The sequence below is a fragment of the Scyliorhinus torazame genome, chromosome 1, assembly GCF_047496885.1.
Source record: "Scyliorhinus torazame isolate Kashiwa2021f chromosome 1, sScyTor2.1, whole genome shotgun sequence".
Classification (NCBI taxonomy): Eukaryota; Metazoa; Chordata; class Chondrichthyes; order Carcharhiniformes; family Scyliorhinidae; genus Scyliorhinus; species Scyliorhinus torazame.
This window is the reverse complement of record NC_092707.1, coordinates 360,552,365-360,574,990: the sequence shown is the minus strand read 5'-3', so window position 1 is coordinate 360,574,990 and position 22,626 is coordinate 360,552,365. Positions and strand designations below refer to the sequence as shown.

Here is a 22,626-nt window from a genome sequence, read left to right as displayed (position 1 = left end):
GACTGTGGGAGGAAACCGGAGCGCCCGGAGGAAACCCACGCAGACACGGGGAGAACGTGCAGACTCCGCACAGACAGTGGCCCAAGCCGGAGATCAATCTCACTTAGTACGGTGATAGTGCTACATAACACTATCTTCAATGTGAAGACTCCCATCATTACTGTAATGGACGGAGTATACCTGCGGCAGGCAGGTTGGTGAGGATGAGATCAAGTCTGATTTTCCCCGAGTGGTCTGTTGGTTTAGTGGTTAGCACTGCTGCCTCATGGCGCTGAGGACCTGGGTTCGATCCCGGACCCATGTCACTGTCTGTGTGGAGTTTGACAATTCTCTCAGTGTCTGCGTAGGTCTCACCCCCACAACCTAAAAGATGTGCAGGTTAGGTGGATTGGCCATGCTACATTGCCTTTAATTGGAATTTTGTTTTTAAAATTGATTTTCCTTCTTGTTGGTTCCCTCACTACCCGCCGCAGACCCAGCATATAGCAGCTATGTCCTTTAGAACCTGGCCCCCTTGGCCTGTCTTGGTGTTACTGAGTCACTCTTGGTGATGGACGGTGTTACTGAGTCACGCTTGGTGATGGACAGTCATATCTCCCACTCAAAGTACATTTTACATCCTTGCCACCCTCAAGTAATTCCCCCAAGTAGTGTTCAAGATGGAGGAGCACTGATTCATCAGAGGGGTCTGCGGTACATGGTGATCAGCAGCAGGTTTCCTTACCCATGTTTGACCTAATGCCATGAGACTCCATGGGGTCCAGAGTTGATACTGAGGGCTCTCGGCAACTCCCTCGCGACTGTATATCACTATGCCACCACCTCTGCTGGGTCTGTCCCAGGGATGGTGAGGGTGGTGTCTGGGGCATTATCTGTAAGGTCTGATTCTGTGAGTGTGACTGTGTCAAGCTGCTGTTTGACTAGTATGTAAGATAGCTCTCCAAAATGTTGCCATTGCTGTCTGTTTGGTTTAATTCCCTTTAGATTTTTCAGCAGTTTGATGCAACAGAGTGGCTGGCCACGCCATTTCGCAGGGCATTTAAGAGTCAACCACATTGCTGTGGGTCTGGAGTTGGATGTTATGTAAACTAGACTAGGTAAGGATCGCAGATTTCCTTCCCAATCGACAATTGTTTCATGGTCATCATTGGACATTTAATTTCAGATTTTTATTCAAGTCAAATTTCACCATTTGTCATGGTGTGATTTGAATCCGGGCCCCCGGAGCATAACCTTGTTCACTGGATTACTAGTCCATTGACAATACCACTATGCCACCACCTCCCTGACTTGGAAGCATATCACTGTTCCTTCATTGTTGCTGGATTAAAATCCTGGAACTCCCTTCCAAACAGCACTGTGGGAACACTTTCACCATATGGCCTGCATACATAGAAACATAGTAAATAGGAGCAGGAGGAGATCATTTGGCCCTTCGAGTCTGCTCTGCCATTCATTATGATCAGGCGGATCATCCAACTCAACAGCCCTAAGTGCTATATCTAACTGCTTCTTGAAACCATACAAAATTTTGGTCTCAACTACATCCTGTGGTAACGAATTCCACAGGCTCGCCACTCTCTTGAGTGAAGAAATTCTCCTCATCTGTCCTAAATAGTCTTCGCTGGATCCGCAGACTGTGATTCCTGGCTCTGGACACACCCACCATCAGGAATATCAGGCGGGATTCTCCGATCCCACGGCGGTTCGGAGAATCGCTGGGGTGGTGGGGCGCGAATCGCGCCATGCCGCTGCGACGCCGGGCCACCTATTCTCCGGCGACTGGAGAATCGGCACCAATCGCGCCGGTGCGGTCGCCGCGGCGCCGGTCGGGGGCTGCTGAATGTGCCCCCGCCCCGGACGATTCTCCGCGCTCGAGTTCCGCCAAGTCCCGCCAGTGTCGTTTGTGTGTGGTCCTTCCCGGCGGGACCTCAGCGTTCTGGCTGCGGGGGCCGTCCTGTTGGGGGGCAGGGAGGATCCGACTCCGGGGGGGGCCTCCATAGTGGCCAGGCCCGCGATCGGGGCTACCGATTGGCGGGCGGGTTCATTCCGGGGGGGGGGGGGCGGCTATGTTCCTCCGCGCAGGGCCCCTGTAGGGCTCCGCCATGTTGCGCGAGGGCCGGCACGGAGACGGCCGTGGTGCGCATGCACGGACCTGCGGTCGTAAGTGCTGGGGCCTGTATCGGCAGCTGGAGCTGCGTGAGGCGCTCCAGTGCCGTGGTGGCCCCCTGTGGGTTGGGGGATTGCTGCTCCTAGCGGCCTGATGACGGCGTCGTAAAACGCTCCGGCGTTTACGACGGTGTCAACACTACCGCTAAAACGGAGAATCCCGCCCATCCTTCCTGCATCTACCCTGTCTATTCCTGTTAGAATTATATAGGTTTCTATGAGTCCCCCCCTCATTTATCTGAACTGCAGCGAATACAATCCTGACCGATTCAGTCACTCCTCAAACATCTGTCCTGCCATCCCAGGAATCAGTCTAGTAAAACTTTAGCTGCACTCCCTCTAAAGCAGTGAAGCCTAATACAACCCTGCAAAGTCCCTGACTAACTCAGACTTCCGAGGGGTCCTCCAGCACATAGAATCGATTCCTAAGTGCAGAAGGAAGCCATTCGGCCCATCGAGTCTGCACTGTCCCTCCGAAAGAGCACCCTAACCGCGGCCCACTCGACCGTCCTATCCCTGTAACACTGTCACCCCACGTAACCTTTTTGGACACGAAGGGGCAATTTAGCGTGTCCAATCCACCTAACCTGAACACCTTTGGGCTGTGGGGGGAAACCGGAGCAACCGGAGGAAACCCACGCAGACACCGGGAGAACATGCAGACTCCACACAGACAGTCACCGAAGGTTGGAATCGAATCCGTGTTCCCGGCACTGTGAGGCAGCAAGTCTAGCCACTGTGCCACTCTACTCTTCTGGGGTACCTCAGTGTGTCTTTCAAGATACCTCCTGGAATGCAACTATCCAAAGACTGGAATATCTGAGCTAATATTACAGCAAAGTTTGCAATCTACATTTGTAAATAGGGGGACGATGGAGACCGTTCCCTCCATGACACCCTAGTCCACTCTTCCATTACCCATAACTCCTCATCCCCTTCCCATGCAATCGTAGAAAGTGCAACGTCTCTTCACCTCCCCTCTCCTCACTTCAAGGCCCTAAGGTTAAGCCACGGTTCACTTGAATCTCCTTCAACTTGGTCTACTGTATTCGCTGCTCCCAATGCGTTCTCCCCCACATTGGGGAGACGAAATGCAGACTGGGTGACCGCTTTGCGGAACACCTTCACTCAGTCTGCAAGCATTTCTGCCGTTAGCCATTTCAACTCAGCATCTTGCTCTCATGCCCACATGTCCATCCTTGGCCTGCTGCAATGTTCCAGTGAAGCCCAACGCAACTGAACCCTCATCTTCCTTTGAGGCACTTTACAACCTGTGGACTTAATTGAGCCAACAACTTCAGACCATGAACTCTCTGCTCCATCTTGACCTCCTTTTTAAATCAAATGTTGTTGTCCCAACACCCCATCCCAACAGGGCCACTGTCACTTGTTCTTAGGTTTTGCTTTCATAGAGTGCTGACCCTTGTTCTGCTATTAACACATTCTGCTGTCTAACCTTTATGCCACTCAGCACCTTCTTTAGCTTTTAACCGTCCCTTTGTCTTGTGCCCATGATACTTTTGTCAAATCTCTCCCGAGCTCTCTATCCCTGATCTTCTGTTTTGTTTCACCTTCTCTTAAACAGTATATCCATCGCATTTCTCTTTCTCTTTAACTCTGAAGAGGCTGTAGACACAAAAGTTTAACTCTGTTTCTCTCTCCACAGATGTTGCCAGATCTGCTGAGTTTATCTAACATCTTCTGTTTTTATTATTGGAGATTGATTCAGTTGATTATTTCAAAGGATTTTGAAATGTTCTAAACAATGGAATTTAAGTTTGCCCGAAGTAGAAACGCAGAATTTCTACAGTGCAAAAGGAGGCCATTCGGACAATTGAGTCTGCACCGACCCTCTGAAAGAGCACCCTACCCAGCCACCACCACCCCCCTCTGAAAGAGGACCCCCCATCCCCATCACTCCTACCTAACCTGCACACCTTTGGACATCTGGAAGATACCTTGCATCTACCAGTGGGGTCATGATTTTGAGTGCTTAAACAATTGGATGCTTGTTTCTCCTCTTTTATTGATGCTAACAACTGGCTTAAAATCTTAACCATGCAGGTAAATATTGTTCAATTGAGGATTAGAAAGATTTGGCAGCTACAATTGTTTTCTCTGCCAAAACAGTGTATTGAACGGATCACTAAAATTCCTTGGATGTTTGCATTTTTATGGACTTTTTATGATAATGGCAAATTTATTGTATGTGCTTTCCAGAAGATTAGATGTACTTAAAGTAAAGCACAGCTAATGCCAAAGTAAAGCACAATTAATGCCAATCAGTAAATACCTGCAAGAATGTTGCTCAACTAGTCAAATAGCGGCTTAACCCATATAAATAATGTGGTCCAGTTAATCTGCTGCTGTTAAAAGTGGAAGCATAGGGCTGAAAATGCAAGTTATAATTTACAGATCAAGATTTTCAGAGCAAAGGTTTTGACACAAGAGTGCAGCAGTACATACTATAAGAAGTAAAGGAATTGGCTATCGTGGAGGCAGAGGGTCAAATATGCATGAAAGGCAATAACACAAGAGCATGGGATGTGTGTGTTGCATGCCAGGAGACACCAGAAGGGTATCTGGAAGGAGGTATCAGCTTGGAAATAGGTGGCAAGATGAGAACTTAAAAGGGCAGCACATTGGCACAGTGGTTAGCACTGCTGCCCCCTGGCGCCGAGGTCCCAGGTTCGATCCCAACTCTGGGTCACTGTCCGTGTGGAGTTTGCACATTCTCCCTGTGTTTGCGTGGATTTCGCCCCCACAACCCAAAGATGTGCAGGGGAGGTGGATTGGCCACGCTAAATTGCCCCTTAATTGGAAAAAATGAATTGGGTACTCTAAATTTATTTTTAAAAGATGAGAAATTAAAATGGGTATGCCATGGAAAGTTATCAATCTCCTTTTGAAATTAGTTTTATTTTATTTCATTAATATGGTGTGATTTAGGAACATAGTAGGCCATTCAGCCCGTTGAACTTGCTCTGCCATTCAACTAGACCAAGGCTGATCATCTACCTCGATGCTGCTTTCCCACACTTTCTCCACATCTCTTAATGTCACTTGCCTCCAGAATTCTACCAATCCTGTTTTTTGTTTTTTGAACATGCTCAATGATTGAGCTTCCACAACCCCGTCCGGGGTAGAGAATTCCAAAGATTCACCACCCTCTTGAGTGAAGAAATTCCGCCTCATCGCAAACTTAAATGGCCTACTCCTTATCCTGTAATTATGTCCCCTGGTTTTAGACTCACCAACTGATCCAAATCCACTCTGTAAGAATTTTCTAAGTTTAAATGAGGTCACCCCACATCAATCTCCCCAATCTCTTGTCATAAGGACAATCCCACCATCCTCGGGATTAATTTGATAAACTTCTGCTGCACTCCGTCTATGGCGAGAATATCACTGCTTAGATAAGGGGACCAAAACTATACACAGTACTCCAGATGAGGTCTCACCAAGGCTTTATACAATTGCAGCAAGACATCTTTACTCCTGAACTAAAATCCCCTGGCAATGAAGGCTAACACACCATTTGCCTTTCTAATTGCTTTCCCCACCTGCATGGTAACTTTTAGTGACTCATGAACAAGGGCACCTAGGTCCCTTTGAACATCCACACTTCCCAACCTCATCATTTGAGAAATATTCTGCCATTCTGTTTTTTTCTTTCAAAGTGAATAACTTCACACTTCTTCACATATCCCATCTGCCATGTTCTAACCTATTCACTTCACCTGTTGAAGCCCTTTTGAAGCCTCTGTAGCTATCTGGGATGGCCACTTCCAACTAGGTACAGAGAAACTCGCAAAGCCTGGCGGGTAAAATGGACAAGCCAAGACTCAGGCAGGGTCAGAGCCTGAAATGCATATTTGTCAGCAAAAAGTCCAGACGGTATCGAAACTCCGTCCAATTAGCATTTTAATGGGGCCGATTAACATTTGATGGCCCATCTTCACCAAAACAAAGGTACTCAAGCAACCGGGACTGTCCCAGACATTTCAGCGCCACTCCCTGTTCAAGGGAAATGCAAACAACGGGGTCAGTGACCACTTAGGACATGCCCAGCCATCCAGATCCCCGCCCATTTATTGGCTAAGGAATCGAACGGAGTGATCAGGGATCACCCAATTAGTAAGGCCCAAATCGAAGGACTGCCTAAAAGAGCGCGAAAACCCCCGAGTATAAGAAGAAGAGTTCGCCATATGTTCGCTCTCTCTTGGCGCCCTCTTGGCCTCGGTACCCCGGTCACGGCCATCGCCAATTGCAGCAACACCAGAAGCGAGTCCAAGTTCAATGCTCGCTACCAGGCAGGTGAGCCCAGCTGAGCAGCAGTTACTCCTTCGAACGCGAGAGATCCAGAATTGAACAGCGGCCACTGTTTTCTGACCTAAGCCGGGTGCCCGAAGTTAAGTACAGGTTGTCTTAGCTGATAGGTGTAGTTAACTAGCAGTGTTTATGTTGCATGACTAATTGTGTGTAAATAAAGTACCCTTGACCTTGAACTAACTAACTGGTATTTGGCTCTTTGATCGATAGCCGGTTGAAACTTGTGGTGGTATCATTCGATACCTGACGACTCTAAGCATTCGGACATAGATGACATAAAAAGAAGGGCAAACTCACTGATTGCCATAATTGGAACAGAGCCACAGAAAAGACAGTAAAAGAAACGTGCAACACCTCCTTGAATGCTGCTGGTAACTTCCGCATTATTTGATGTCACTAGCAAATCTGGAAATATTACAATTGGTCCCTGTATCCAAGTCATTGATATAGATTTTTAATGGCTGTGGATCTAGCACTGATCCTTGCTGTACCTCTCTTGTAACATTGTAACAGCCTGCCATCCTGAGAATGATCCGTTTATTCCTACTCTGTGATTTCTGTCTGTTAACCAATTCCCAATCCATAATCCCATGCTCTCTAATATTACTTGTCAAAATCCTTCTGAAAATCCAAACACATCACATCCACTGGTTCTCCTTTATCAATGCTACAAATAAAATCCTCAAAAAACCCCAACCAGTTTGATAAGCATGATTTCCCTTTCATAACTCCATCTTGACTCTGTCAATTTTGCCACTTTTCTAAATGCCTAGTTATCACATCCTTTGTAATAGATTTGAACATTTTCCCTGCTACTGATGTCAAAATGTCTGTCATTTTCAATTCTCCCTCTTCCTCCCTCCTTAAATAGCGGGGATGCATTAGCTACTTTCCAGTCCGCAGGAACCTTTTTTGAAAGATAACCAACAATGCATCCACTGTCACTCTAGCTACCTCCTTCAACATTCTGGGATGAAGCTCATCTGGTCCAGGGGATTTATCAACCTCCAATTCAGTTAACTTTTCAAGTACTACCTCATTACTAATACTAATTTCTTTTAGTTCCTCAGTTTCACAAATTCCTTTGTCGCTTAGTATTTCTGGGCGATTTTCTTAATCTTTCATGTAGACAGACACAAAGTAACTTTAGTTCCTCTGCCATTTTGCCTGTTCTCCACTATACATTCTTCTGTGCCCACCAGTAATGGTCTCACATTTGTCCTAGCTAATCTTCCTTTTGCATACCTAAAGAAGCTTTTACAGTCCGCTTTTATGTTCCTCCATCTATTAATTCCTGATTTATACCGTGCTCAATATTAGCACTACAGTTTGGTGGCCTACAAACAACTCCCACCAATGTTTGCTGCTCCTTGTTCATTCTTGGCTCTACCCAAACTGATTCTGCATCTTGACCAAGACCCTCTCTTACTAACATGCTGATCTTGTTCCTTATTAAGTGTGCTACCTCAACCCCTTTTCCTTTTTGCCTGTCCCTCCTAAATTTCAAATATTTTTTTAAAAAAAATTTGGAGTACCCAATTCATTTTTTCCAATTAAGGGGCAATTTAGCGTGGCCAATCCACCTACTCCACGCATCTTTGGGTTGTGGGGGCGAAACCCGTAAACACGGGGGGAAATGTGCAAACTCCACACGGATAGTGACCCAGAGCTGGGATCGAACCTGGGACCTCGGCGCCGTGAGGCAGCATTGCTAACCACTGCACCACCACCGTGCTGCCCAGCCTAAATGTCGAATTTTCTTGATATTCAGTTCCCAATTGTGGTCGCCCTGCAGCCACATCTCCGTAATGACATTAAATCATACCCATTCCATTTACCTCGGTTTGTGCATTCAAACCTTTGAGCAAGTGCTGCGTGCTTTAATTCTGCTTTTTAAAAAAATGTTATTCTCTATTCTGATTCTATTTGATGCTTGCCTATTCTTCATCTGTCTCCTATTTTTATTTTCTACTTTTCTTTGATGCTTTTTAAGCCCTTAAATCTCAGGGTCCCATCCCCCTGCCAATCTAATTTAAACCCCTCAACAGCACTGGGAAATCTCACTGCGAGGATGTTAGTCCCGGCAGCCCATCCATCTCACACAGGTGCCACCTGCCCCAGAACCGGTCCCAATGTCTCAGAAATCTGATGCCCTCCGTCCTACACCAGTTAGCCAGCCATGTGTTCAATCGCTCAATTCTCCTACTTCTATCCTCATGTGGGTCTGGAAGTAATCCTGAGATTACTGCTTTTGAAGCCTTGCTTTTCAATCTCCATCCCAGCTTCCTGACATCTGCTTTCAGGATCTCATCCTCCTTCCTATCCAAGTCATTGGTACCAAATTGGACCACGACCTCTGGCTGCCTCCCCCAGAAGAATGTCTTGCAGCCGCTCCCGGCACTAGGGAGGCAGCATACCATCCTGAAGTCACATCTATGGTGACTCTTCTAATTGATGAATTCCCTATCATGACTGCTCTTCCCTTTTCTTCCTCCCCTCCTGTACAGCTGAGCCACCCGTGGTGCAGCAAACTTGGCTTTGACTGCATTCCTCAGAGGAACCAACACTCTCACCAGTATCTAATACGGAAAATCAATTAACGTGCAGGACCTCGGGGGACTTCTGCACTACCTTGCCTGGTTCTCTTGGCTGCCTCATCATCACCCATTCCCTTTCTGCTTCCGTGCTCCTCGCGTGTAGTGTGACTATTTCACTGAACCATATAACTCTCATCCTTGTGGAAGCGCCATAGTCACTCCAGCCATCGTTCAAGCTCCAAAACCTGGAGCTCATGTTTCTGCAGCTGGTGACACTTCCTGCACATGTGGTCAGCTAGGTCATTGGTAGTGTCCATGGCTTCCCACATACTACAGGAAACATTCCTTGTGACTGAGCTTCCCCACCATGCCTTAACTTGACTTCATTTAGATTAACTTATTTTACTTTGGGGTTTACTTATATTAACTTTATTTTACTTTGGGGTTTACTTATATTAACTTTATTTTACTTGGCCTTAGCTTGATAAGCCTTGCAAATATCGAAAAGCCTTGCAAGTACAGATAAATGTGACTAATAAACACGCTTCACTAGTTGCATTAAACCTTACTTAAAGTATCTCTTTCCCCTGTGCACTGAATTACCACGTGAGCCTAATTCGCTACTCCCTCTGTCTCCGTCTCACTCAGGCAGTCTCCTGACCCTGCGCCCCTTACTGACTTTGTTTTATATTGGGAATAATGGATGGATGCCTGTGAATAATCTGATCAGAGTTTAAATGTGTCGTAAACAAACATTCCCTTGAAGTTGAGTGAATCTGATAGAAAGAAGTCGTATATGCCCTCAGGATGTCCTGAAGCAATTCACAGTCAATGAATTAGTTTTTAATCATCATTATAGTGCAGTGACACGGCAGACAATTTACACACAGCAGTGTCCTAGAAATTACAATTAAATAAATTACCAAACAATTTGTTTTAGTGGTGGTGATGAAGGGATACATTTTGGCCATTGCATCAGGAGATCCTCTCTGCTCTATTTTAAATCAAACCATGGGATCTTTTTCCCCTATCTGATCAGAGCCTGCTCTTTATTCAACAAGAGAAAGCCTATAATGTGGCAAAGAGTAGTGGGAAGTCAGAAGATTGGGATAACAAAGAGAGAAATAAGGAAAGAGAGGATCAAATATGAAGGTAGGCTAGCCAGTAACATTAGGAATGATAGTAAAAGTTTCTTTAAATACATTAAAAACAAACGGGAGGCAAAAGTTGACATTGGGCCGCTCCAAAATGACGCTGGTAATTTTGTGATGGGAGACAAGGAAATAGCTGAGGAACTAAATAAGTACTTTGCGTCAGTCTTCACAGTAGAAGACATGAGTAATATCCCACCAATTCCGGAGAGTCAGGGGGCAGAGTTGAATATGGTAGCCACCACAAAGGAGAAAGTGCTAGAGAAAGTAAGAGGTCTAAAAATTGATAAATCTCCGGGCCCAGATGGGCTACATCCTAGAGTTCTAAAGGAGATAGCTGAAGAAATAGTGGAGGCGTTAGTTATGATCCTTCAAAAGTCACTGGAGTCCGGGAAAGTCCCAGAGGATTGGAAAATCGCTGTTGTAACCCCCCTGTTCAAGAAGGGAACAAGGAAAAAGATGGAAAATTATAGGCCAATTAGCCTAACCTCGGTTGTTGGCAAGATTCTCGAATCCATTGTTAAGGATGAGATTTCTAAATTCTTGGAAGTGCAGATTAGGACAAGTCAGCATGGATTTAGTAAGGGGAGGTCGTGCCTGACAAACCTATTAGAGTTCTTTGAAGAGATAACAAATAGGTTAGACCAAGGAGAGCCAATGGATGTTATCTATCTTGACTTCCAAAAGGCCTTTGATAAGGTGCCTCACGGGAGACTGCTGAGTAAAATAAGGGCCCATGGTATTCGAGGCAAGGTACTAACATGGATTGACGATTGGCTGTCAGGCAGAGAGTTGGGATAAAAGGTTCTTTTTCGGAATGGCAACCGGTGACGAGTGGTGTCCCGCAGGGTTCAGTGTTGGGGCCACAGCTGTTCTCTTTATATATTAACGATCTAGATGACGGGACTGGGGGCATTCTGGCTAAGTTTGCCGATGATACAAAGATAGGTGGAGGGGCAGGTAGTATGGAGGAGGTGGGGAGGCTGCAGAAAGATTTAGACAGTTTAGGAGAGTGGTCCAAGAAATGGCTGATAATTCAACGTGGGCAAGTGCGAGGTCTTGCACTTTGGAAAAAAGAATAGAGGCATGGACTATTTTCTAAACGGTGACAAAATTCATAATGCTGAAGTGCAAAGGGACTTGGGAGTCCTAGTCCATGATTCTCTAAAGGTAAACTTGCAGGTTGAGTCCGTAATTAAGAAAGCAAATGCAATGTTGTCATTCATCTCAAGAGGCTTGGAATATAAAAGCAGGGATGTACTTCTGAAGCTTTATAAAGCATTAGTTAGGCTCCATTTAGAATACTGTGAGCAATTTTGGGCCCCACACCTCAGGAAGGACATACTGGCACTGGAGCGGGTCCAGCGGAGATTCACACGGATGATCCCAGGAATGGTAGGCCTAACATACGATGAACGTCTGAGGATCCTGGGATTATATTCATTGGAGTGTAGGAGGTTGAGGGGAGATCTAATAGAAACTTACAAGATAATGAATGGCTTAGATAGGGTGGATGTAGGGAAGTTGTTTCCATTAGCAGGGGAGACTAGGACCCGGGGGCACAGCCTTAGAATAAAAGGGAGTCACTTTAGAACAGAGATGAGGAGAAATTTCTTCAGCCAGAGAGTGGTGGGTCTGTGGAATTCATTGCCACAGAGGGCGGTGGAGGCCGGGACGTTGAGTGTCTTTAAGACAGAAGTTGATAAATTCTTGATTTCTCAAGGAATTAAGGGCTATGGAGAGAGAGCGGGTAACTGGAGTTGAAATCAGCCATGAGTGAATGGCGGAGTGGACTCGATGGGCCGAATGGCCTTACTTCCGCTCCTATGTCTTATGGTCTTATCTGGGCTGAAATCTCCGCCTCCCGACGCCGACAGTTAGAATTGCGATCGGGCGGAGAATAATGGAAAAATTGCGATTTGCGCCCGAGTAATAATAATAATAATAATTGCTTATTGTCACAAGTAGGCTTCAATGAAGTTACTGTGAAAAGCCCCTAGTCGCCACATTCCAGCACCTGTTCGGGGAGGCTGGTAAGGGAAGTGAGTAAGTAGGCAGAGGGACCTGATTCTAGATCTTTCCTAGTGATCTGCTCAGACGAGGAGGAGCGTAACAGACATCTACAGACGTTGAAAGATGCCCTCGTATGAACGGGATATGGCGCTCGACTCATCGATCGACAGTTCCAACGCGCCACAGCAAAAAACCGCACCGACCTCCTCAGAAGACAAACATGGGACACAACCAACAGAATACACTTCGTCATCCAGTACTTTCCCGGAGCGGAGAAACTACGACATCTTCTTCACAGTCTTCAACACTTCATCGAAGAAGATGAACATCTTGCCATGGTCATCGCCACACCCCCACTACTTGCCTTCAAACAACCGCGCAACCTCAAACAAACCATTGTTTGCAGCAAACTACCCAGCCTTCAGAACAGTGACCACGACACCACACAGCCCTGCCATGGCAATCTCTGCAAGACGTGCCAGATCATCGACATGGATACCACCATTACACGTGATAACACCACCCACCAGGTACGCGGTACATACTCGTGCGACTCGGCCAATGTTGTCTACCTCATACGCTGCAGGAAAGGATGTCCCGAAGCGTGGTACATTGGCGAGACCATGCAGACGCTGCGACAACGAATGAACGGACATCGTGCGACAATCACCAGGCAGGAATGTTTCCTTCCAGTCGGGGAACACTTCAGCAGTCAAGGGCATTTAGCCTCTGATCTCCGGGTAAGCGTTCTCCAAGGCGGCCTTCAGGACGCGCAATAACGCAGAATCGCCGAGGAGAAGCTTATAGCCAAGTTCCGCACACATGAGTGCGGCCTCAACCGGGACCTGGGATTCATGTCGCATTACATTCATCCCCCACCATCTGGCCTGCGAAATCCTACCAACTGTCCTGGCTTGACACAATTCACACCTCTTTAACCTTGGGCTACCCCATCTCTGGATCTGTGAAGATTTAATCACCTGCTAATGCTCGCATTCCAAGCATTGTCTGGCATCTTTGAATCTGTCTATATATATGTTTCTGGTAACATACCTCTTCATTCACCTGAGGAAGGAGCAGCGCTCCGAAAGCTAGTGACATTGAAACAAACCTGTTGGACTTTAACCTGGTGTTGTAAAACTTCTTACTGTGCTCACTCCAGTCCAACGCCGGCATCTCCACATCATCTTTCCTAGTGTTGTGAAGTAACCACTAGGTGGTGTCAGCACCATCACTACTGGAATGTGCAAAGGTTCCCTTTGCACAACAGTACTGTCACCCACAACAAAGCTGTCATTGTCGATGGCACTGTAATACAAAAATGGTCTCAGTAATTGAATAAATTGACCGAGATACCAAAGATCTGATGCTACCTGTGGAGTTATGAACCTTCAAAAAAAGAGGGGATAAACTGAGAGTGGTGGTGGTGGTGGGGGGTGGGTGGAGGGGGAGAGAGAGAGAGAGAGAGAGTAGCACACTCCCAGGCAACTGCAGTAACATTCTATGTTAGCCATCTGATAGCACTGAAGAACGATTGCTGAAAACTACTTCACTTTGTGCTTCACTGAATCGGAATGGGGATCAAACATGTAACACACACACACACACACCAATCCTTGCAATGATACTCTAAGGTCCTGCACCATAATATCCCCAAGTAAAAGAAGCATTGCTTAAACCTGTGAGCCAGGCTGTGTGGCTGTTATCCCAAACAATGGCCTGCTCAATAGCTAACATTGTTTATTGTAAAATTATTTACAAAGGTTGTTGCTTAGCGTCTTTCCATTGTGGAATTGACTAATTTACTAGTCAATGACCTGGTGACCTTCAAGGAGCTTAAATGCCTATTAATGCTGAATTTCTAACTACCATAGGAGGCTGATTTTGTAAGAAAAATCTCACTTTGTGTTGCTTTAACTGTGGGAGAATTATAAATGCAATTAACATCATCATGCAAAACTACCATCCAGCTAACCTTGTACTGAGTGCCCCATTGGCAGTATGGGGAGGAACCTTTGTGAGAATTACTGCTGAAAGTGTTAGTCAGTATTTTGTAGTTTGTCCCTGGTGACAAGGGTCGTATCTTAAATTGGCTAACAATTCTTACCAAGGTATATATTTCATCCTTAATATATAGTGATTAGCACGGCTGCCTCACAGCGCAAGGGACCCTTGTTTGATCCCGGCCTTATCTGGTCTGTGTGGAGTCCGCACCTTCTCCCTGTGTTTGCGTGGGTTTCCTCCGGGTGCTCCAGTTTACTAGCACAGTCCAAAGATGTGCAGGTTAGGTGGACTGGCCATGCTAAATTGCCCCTTTTTGTCCAGAGTAGGTTAGGCAATGGGGTTACGAGGATAGGATGGAGTTCTCTTTTGGAGGGTTTGTGCAAACTCAATGGGCCGAATGGCCTCCTTCTGCACTGTAGTGCTTCTATGATATCCTGCATAGGCCGAATAACCTCCTTCCATGCTGTCATCATCAGTTTCCCTTTGTTATTAATGAAGGGATAGAATGTATTGTAGCCAAATTTGGTACACGTACAAAGATAGGTAAGAAAGGAAGTCATTAGGAGGATTCAGAGTCTGCAGTGGGATACTGATGGACAAGTGAGTGGGTAAAGAATTAGCAGATGGAATATAACATGGGAAAATGTGAGGTTGTCCGCTTTGGCTGGAAGAATAGAAAAGCAGAATATTTTTTTTATGGGGTAGTACTGCGGAATGCTAAGAAACAGAGGGAGAAGGGTGTTCTTTTACTTCAAGGATTGAGCTGTTTAAATGTTGCTTTTGAATCTGCTTCCTCCACCAGTCCAGGCAATGCATTTCTATTCCAAAATCTTGCTGTGTTTTTTAAAACTTTTCTCTAGTTTTTTTGCCTATCAACTAAAATCTGTGCCATATTTGCTCTTCCTCAATCAAATCTCCTGTTAACTTTTTGTTGAAAAGACAACAACCCCAGCCAGTCTTTCCTTATTAATATATCATCCCTGGTAACTTTCTAATAAATTCCTTCTCCACCTGCTCCAAGATATGACTGACCTTTCAAAAGTGCCGTGCACAGAATTGAACACAGTATGCCAAATGAGGCCTAACCAATGCGTTATAAAGATAGAGCATAACTTCCTTGCTTTTGTACTCTCTTCCTATTAATAATGCCAAAGGTCCAATATGTTTTTTTAAATGGTTTTCTCAACTCGTCTTTTCACTTTCAAAGGTCGCTTTGATGCTGGAACCCTTTAAAATTGTACTATTTGCTTATATTGGCCCAGGTATTCTGTGAAGCGGCAATCATCATTGGCAGTTCAGGCCCCAACACCACTCATGTTTCTTTCCAGGTCTTTCGAGCCCAGTTTTCTGAGAAATGTGAATGCAGCATCTATCGGTGTGGTCCATTGCAGTGCTGTAGTGTGGGACGGGGTGTGGGAGGGGCGGCTGGGAGACAAGGCAAGACACACTCCTTTTTATAAAAACTGGATAATAGCAAATTACTGCGGATGCTGGAATCTGAAACCAAAAAGAAAATGCTGGAAAATCTCAGCAGGTCTGGCAGCATCTGTAGGGAGAGAAAAGAGCTAACGTTTTGAGTCCAATGACTCTTTGTCAAAGCTAACAGACAGAGAAAGTGGGAAATATTTATACTGTGGAGTGAGAATGAAAGATGAGTCATAGCCACAGAAGCCCACCTGTCTGTTAGCTTTGACAAAGAGCCATTGAACTCTCCCTACAGATGCTGCCAAACCTGCTGAGATTTTCCAGCATTTTCTTTTTGGTTTCACACTTCTTTTTATGGTCAGTGACAGCCCGATGGTAAGCTTAAATGCCCAGTGTGACTGTTAGTGAATGGTGAGTGGATGAATGAGTGAATGGAGGTGAGGTAAGTGGGTAGGATGAGTGAGCTGGCAGGTTGGCTGGGGCCTGGAGCGTATTGGGGGTCGGGCCGGGTATAGTTATCCAGAGGTTTGACTAGGTTTTTTTTCTTTCTCACGTTTCCTGGGTAACTATCCAGCTAAGTCCCACAGAACTGTCTGAAGACTAACTCTAATTCGAAGTCAGAGACTTTTACAGCGGGTCCCCGGGAAACAGGGGAATTACCTGTCGGACGTTCCGACTTCCCAGACAATTCCCGTGGAGGTCAGTGCATCGGGACATCTGTGGGGTCCTGATGTACATCTTGGGTTGCATGCCCAGTCTCCAACGATTTGGAGAGCAGAAGATACGGGTTATTATCTCTCTGCATTTTTCATATCAAAATATATCACTTCATACTTTTAATTAAATTCTATTTGCCATGCCTCCATCCATTTTGCCAAGCTATGTCCTCCTGAAGTCTGTCATTATCCTCCTCGTTGTTTGCTACATTTCAGAGTGTTGCAAACTTTGGAATTAAGCCCACTGCACCCAAGTCCAGGTCATTGAGTATATATCAAAAATAGCGGTGATCCAAATAGAAGCCCTGGGAAACACCACTGCACCTTTTCCTCCAGACTGAAACAAAACAATTTGCCACTAGTTTGCTTCTGTCTCTTAAGCCAATTTTTTGCATCCATGTTGCCACTGTCTTTTTAATCCCATTGGTTTCAATTTTATCAATGTGTCTGTTTTGTGGTATTTTTGTCAAACTACTTGTGAATGCCCAGGTACAAATATCAATCGCTCTACCCTCATCAGCATTATTTGTTACTTCATCAAATTAGTCGAACACTACATGCTTTTAGTGAACCTATAATTTTTCAAATGACAATTAATTTTGTTTTTATCCCTGAAAGATTGGCACCACAGAAATCAGGCAGGCTGGTCTGAAATTGTCATCCTCTACTTTTTGAACCGGGAAGAGTGGCTCAATGTCAAATCTGATCTGATAAAACTTTTGTGAAGCACCTTGGGATGTTTTACTACGGTAAGGGTGCTATATAAATGTAAGTTATTGAGAGATTGACCTGTTAGCCCCTTGCAGTAGTAAAAAATATTTAAAATGACGTTTTAAAAACGTTTTTGTGTCATTAATTGGACAGCCAGGAAGCCTTTTACAATAACTTTTACACACACCGGCTATTATTAACATGTTGCAAAGGGAGATTTATCTGCTGAGGCTGGCCATAGGTTGTTCATATAGAACCCAAGATGATTTAGGTGACTTCACATCTGAGTTGTGTTGGCGTACACGGTTCATGTTGACGCAAAACTGAAAAAGCATATTGACACAAACGGTGCGGTGTAATTGGTTTGTTGTGTACTCTTTTTCACGATCAGATTGTCACTTAATGTTTCCTTTAGTGTATATAATGCAAAGAATGATTGGTGTTTATGCCTTGGGGCAAACATACTCCCTGCACTCGAACAATTCTGGGATACATTTCTTGTTAAATAATGGATCGATTACCTGAAGTATCAAGCTGTTTTGTTCTCATCTTTGTTTTGCAGATTTTGGAGGATGATATTTGTTTGCTGATTTTCTTTGTTTTAGACTGAGTAATTTCCACACAAGATAAAGTGAAGGTTACCCCCCAGCCCCTTCCCATCAGTACATAAACAATGATTTAGGAATTTAGTTAATGGCTCTCTCCTGTGTAAAGCATAGATGTCAACAATTGCACCCTTGGACTAAACCAAGAAGTGCTTGTTTGGCTGGGAAGGTGTTAATGCAGATTTGTTCTACAGCTCATTCAGCCCTAGGGTTCCCATCTTTTGATTTAATTAAATGTAATTGGTTACATTGCTCCTCCCAGGCCCCTGAGGTGTTTTTGTTTATTGCTTACCCTGATCGATAATGCTTCAATTCAAGGGACAAAGATGCTGCACAAATAAGAACACTTATCCCGGGCAGGATTTGCTGGCAAGATTATTCATCCAAATAAATTTGGTTACACTGTGAAAAGTAAATGACCAGTGTAGAAAGCTGTGGGTGGGAGAAACAGCATTTGTCGTGTATCGGGAGGTATTAACTAACTCAATGAGGTGACATGAGATTAGGAAAGGAAATGAAGTCTGCAAATTAAATTTAATAGTGAAGACAAATGAAAATAAAAGGCATCTGGTTACCATTGACAAACCGTCAGTGGAACTAAGTAAGCTTCCAGAGCATGCAATTTGAGAATAATGAAGAGGCTACATGCAAAACATTTTTTTAAAAAGTGTTGTTTAAAATGAATGAAATGCTCAACTGCACGTTATTTTCAGTGAGTTACTAAACTGGTTTCAAAATTGTTGACTTTGGAATTTCCCCCTCCCATAAAGCAGATCAAAGTGGAAAGATTTTTGGTTCTGCCTTTTTATATATATATATATATATATATATATACATAAAAATAAACTCAAAGGATAATATCGGTGATAAAACCCATTGTTAAGTGAAACATCCGGAAGTAGCAGTAGAACCTGTTACAGATTGCCAAGGAGCCAGCTACCCACAATAAGATTTTAAATGATGGCTGCACCTTTTTATGTCACCATTTGCAACATTATATTTGCTGATGCTGGCACTGCCACCAGTTCAAATGCACTGCTTATGAAAAAAAGAAGGACTTGCATTTATGTAGTGCCTTTCACAACATTATGGGGTGGCACGGTGGCACAGTGGGTAGCACTGCTGCCTCATAGCGCCAGGGACCCGGGTTCAATTCCGACCTTGGGTGACTGCCTGTGTGGCGTTTGCACGTTCTCCCCTTGTCTGCGTGGGTTTCTTCCGGATACTCCCGTTTCCTCCCACAGTCCAAAGACGTGCGGGTTAGATGGATTGGCCATGCTAAATTGCTCCATAGTGTCCAAAGATGTGTGTAGGTTAGGTTAAGGGGTTGTTGGGATCGAGCAGGTGAGTGGGCCTGGGTTTGTGATCTTACGGAAGGTCGGTGCAGACTTGATGGGCCGAATGGCCTCCTTCTGCATTGTAGTGATTCTATGATCAGGAGCATTTTGCAGCCGCTTTTAAAGTGAAGCTGCTGTGTACTGTGTAAAACATGGTGGCCAATTCCTGCACTGTAAGGCCCACAAAGTGAAATGCGATAACGATCAGACAATCTGTTTTAGTGATATCGGTTGAGGGCTAAATGTTCGTCAAGACTCCAAGGAAAGTTCCTCTGTTTTCCATTATGCCCACCCGAGAGGGCTTCAGAACGTCTCATCTGAAAGTTGCAGCTCTGATCTGGAGCACTGCCACAATACTGCATGAGTGTCAGCCGAGATTGTGTTGCACCCAGTGCCACATGGTTGCAAAGTGGTTTTGCAAGTTCAACAGACACTTAGGCCTGGATTTCTCAGAGCCCTTTTAAAAATGGCTTGTGGATCCTGATTCCAGAATTTGCAATCCCATTCCAGGCTTTCCAATTTTCAATGCGACTTTTAGAAGTGTTGGTTCAGGCAATGAGCCTGCTCCCTGCTCTTGCGGCCTGGCTGGCTCCATTGCAGAGATAGGCATGTCCTACCCCTCCACACTTTTCATGGAGATTGGCCAGTGTTTTTTGAACAGTCATAGTCTGCATGAGGGAGCCTTTTGAAAGGTAGGTTCAAAAGGTCGTCCTCATGCTCCCTCTACTGGCTATGCCCCGCACCCACCACCCCATGGCACCTCATGCCCCCATGTCAAGATGTGGCACTTCCATGTCCATTGATATTCAATACACTAGATAGAACCAATGACCCTTATAGTGACAATAGATTGTATTAAAAAAAACTTTCAAAAGTCATTCATTCGTAAGTTTCCTCTTTTTAAACAAGTCAATTTACTACAGGATAATGTAAGTATCAATCCTGACCCTTTAAAGTAACAGTAGCGGAAATGTAATCTCATATATATAAACATTGTGCAATTGACAGCAGCAGTCAGAGAGCTAGAGCTGTTAATCAATCCTTGAGGTTCAGGTGTTTCAACAGGCTAATGGATTTCTGAGGCCTTAGCCAAGCCTTATTTTGCATTCTTGGCTGAGAACCCAGATATCCATTAGAGCACTAAAGCACCTGAGCCCAAGAGAAAACATTGCATGATTGACTTTTCAGATCTCTGCTGTCAATTTCACAATATTTATTTACAGAACATAAAGAACTTTCACTTTCATCTGTTGATACTTTAAAGGGTGTGGACTATTGACACTTTTATTGCCTGTAGTAAAAGGGCTACTTTTATTTCGCATAGTGGGAAGTTATCAATGACTTTTTAAAAAAGCATTTCTTTTTACGCATTCTATTGTCGCTATAGGTTTCAATGATCCACTCTGCACTATATAGCCAATGGGCATGGAAGTGCCACAGCTTAGCATAAGAGGCCATGGGGATGGGTGGGGGTTGGGCATGAGGCGGTGTGGATGGGAGTGTATAAGAAGGTAAGAGTTAAAAGGTCTTTTTTCCATTATATACAGCACTGAGGCAAGCCGTTTAAACAGCACATCTTGGCACCCAGCAGCCTCTTTGGATGCCTCCGACCTCTCTCCTGGGTCAGCTCTCCCGGCTGCAGCCCACGCATGTCCCGGCAATGAGGACCCCACCTTTTGTGGTCACTTTCTCCCAAGGTGGACGGGCCAACCTGGGCATTTTCTCAATTCCTGCTACCCGCCTGTGAAGATGCAAATCCAGGCTTTCGAGTGCCAAAGCAAAATACTGCAGACATTGGAAATCTAAACTAACAGCAGGACATGTAGGAAATAATCAGCAGATCATGCTGCGTCTGAGGAGTGAGTAGCAGGGTTAACTTTTCAGATTGATGGCCTTTCATGAGAACTGACCAATTAAGTGGTTCATTGGTTTTAGTAGCACATTGGTTAGCACTGTTGCCTCACAGCACCAGGGACGAAGGTTCTCGACTTTCCTCCCACAAGCCCCGAAAGACGGCTTGTTAGGTGAATTGAATATTCTGAATTCTCCCTCAGTGTACCCGAACAGGTGCCAGAATGTGGTGACTAGGGGCTTTTCACAGTAACTTAATTGCAGTGTTAATGTAAGCCTACTTGTGACAATAATAAAGATGATTATTATTATTTACGAGAACTGAAAACATCTGTTTATTTGTGACGTTCTGAATAGAGAAAAAATATACACTCGCTACAGTGGATGTGGCGTTGTGGTATTGTCGCTGGACTAGTAATCCAGAGGCCCAGAGCCATGCTCTGTGGACCCAGGTTTGAATCCCGCCATGGCAGATGGTGAAATTTGAATTCAATAAAAATCTGGAAATAAAAGTCTAAAGGTGACCATGAAATCATTGCCGATTGTCGTAAAAACCCATTTGGTTCACCAATGTCCTTTAGGGAGGATATCTGCCGTCCTTACCTGGTCTGGCCTACATGTGGCTCCAGACCCTCAGCAATGTGCTTAACTCTTAAATATCCTCAGGGATAGACAATAAATGCTGGTCAACCAATGACACCCACATCCAATGAATAACTTCTACAGGAATTCATTCTAGCTGTGAAATATTGTTCATAGAGTTTCATGAGTAAAGATGGTGGTTATTGCATTTTTCTCATTACCCTACATTTTAAGGATGCTTGAATCAACTCGATTCTGAGATATGACAGTGCATCATTGATTTTACTCTTTGCTGTTGATATATTTCATGCCAATCTTCACTTGAAGTTTTTTTAACTTTCTGTTGGTATTTGACATAAAACATGCATAAAACACCAATAAGGTGAATTGCACCTATAGTTTCCTCAGCTGGTGGCCAAGTGAATGTTAATCTGACGTTTTCCCCGTGGATGTGACAGAAAGAATGCCTTTTTGTTCCTGAATCTCTGCATCTCCTGAAGTCAAATTGTGGCCAGGTAACTCTCTGCAACAACATTTGAACATATGAATTGGGAGCACGGATAGGCCCCTCAGCACCTCGCTTCTGCTTTACCATTCCACAAGATCATGCTGACCTGATTGTAACCTCAACCCCATATTCCCACCGGCCCCTGATAACCTTTCACCCCTATCTATCTAGCTCTGCCTTAAAAAAATTCAAAGGCTCTGCTTACAAGTCTTTTTTAGGAAGAGGAAGTGATATTGTCACTGGACTAGAAATATAATGCTCCGCCGACCCGGGTTCGACCACGGCAGATGGTGAAATTTGAATTCAATAGAAATCTGGAATTAAACGTCTTAACAATGACCATGAAACCATTGTCGATTGTTGTATCTGTTTCACGCATGTCCTTTAGGGCAGAAAATTTGCCACCTTTACCTGGTCTGACCTACAGGTGACTCCAGATCCACAGCAATGTGGTTGACTCTTAAATGCCTTCTGAAATGGCAAACTACTCAGTTCAAGGGCAATTAGGGATGGGCAATAAATGCTGGGCCAGCCAACAATGCCCACATCCCATGAATAAAAAGACTCACTTCCAAAGGCACTTCCAACCCTCTGAGAGAAAAATATTCTCCTAATCTCTGTCTTCGGGACACCCCTTATTTGTAAACAATGACCCCTAGTTCTAGATTCTCCCACAAGAGGAAAT

The 22,626-nt window shown here is 44.7% G+C and overlaps 1 protein-coding gene and 1 long non-coding RNA gene across 3 annotated transcripts in view; both read left to right on the top strand.

Moving 5' to 3' along the window:
- camkmt (calmodulin-lysine N-methyltransferase) overlaps nt 1-22,626 on the top strand; it is a 432,111-nt gene that overhangs the window by 30,853 nt on the left and 378,632 nt on the right. The gene's annotated exons all lie outside the window — the stretch shown is intronic.
- LOC140426323 (uncharacterized) lies at nt 6,769-21,254 on the top strand. Its single transcript, XR_011948182.1, has 3 exons — nt 6,769-6,872; nt 16,966-17,096; nt 20,548-21,254. It is a non-coding gene; the product is annotated as an uncharacterized lncRNA (long non-coding RNA).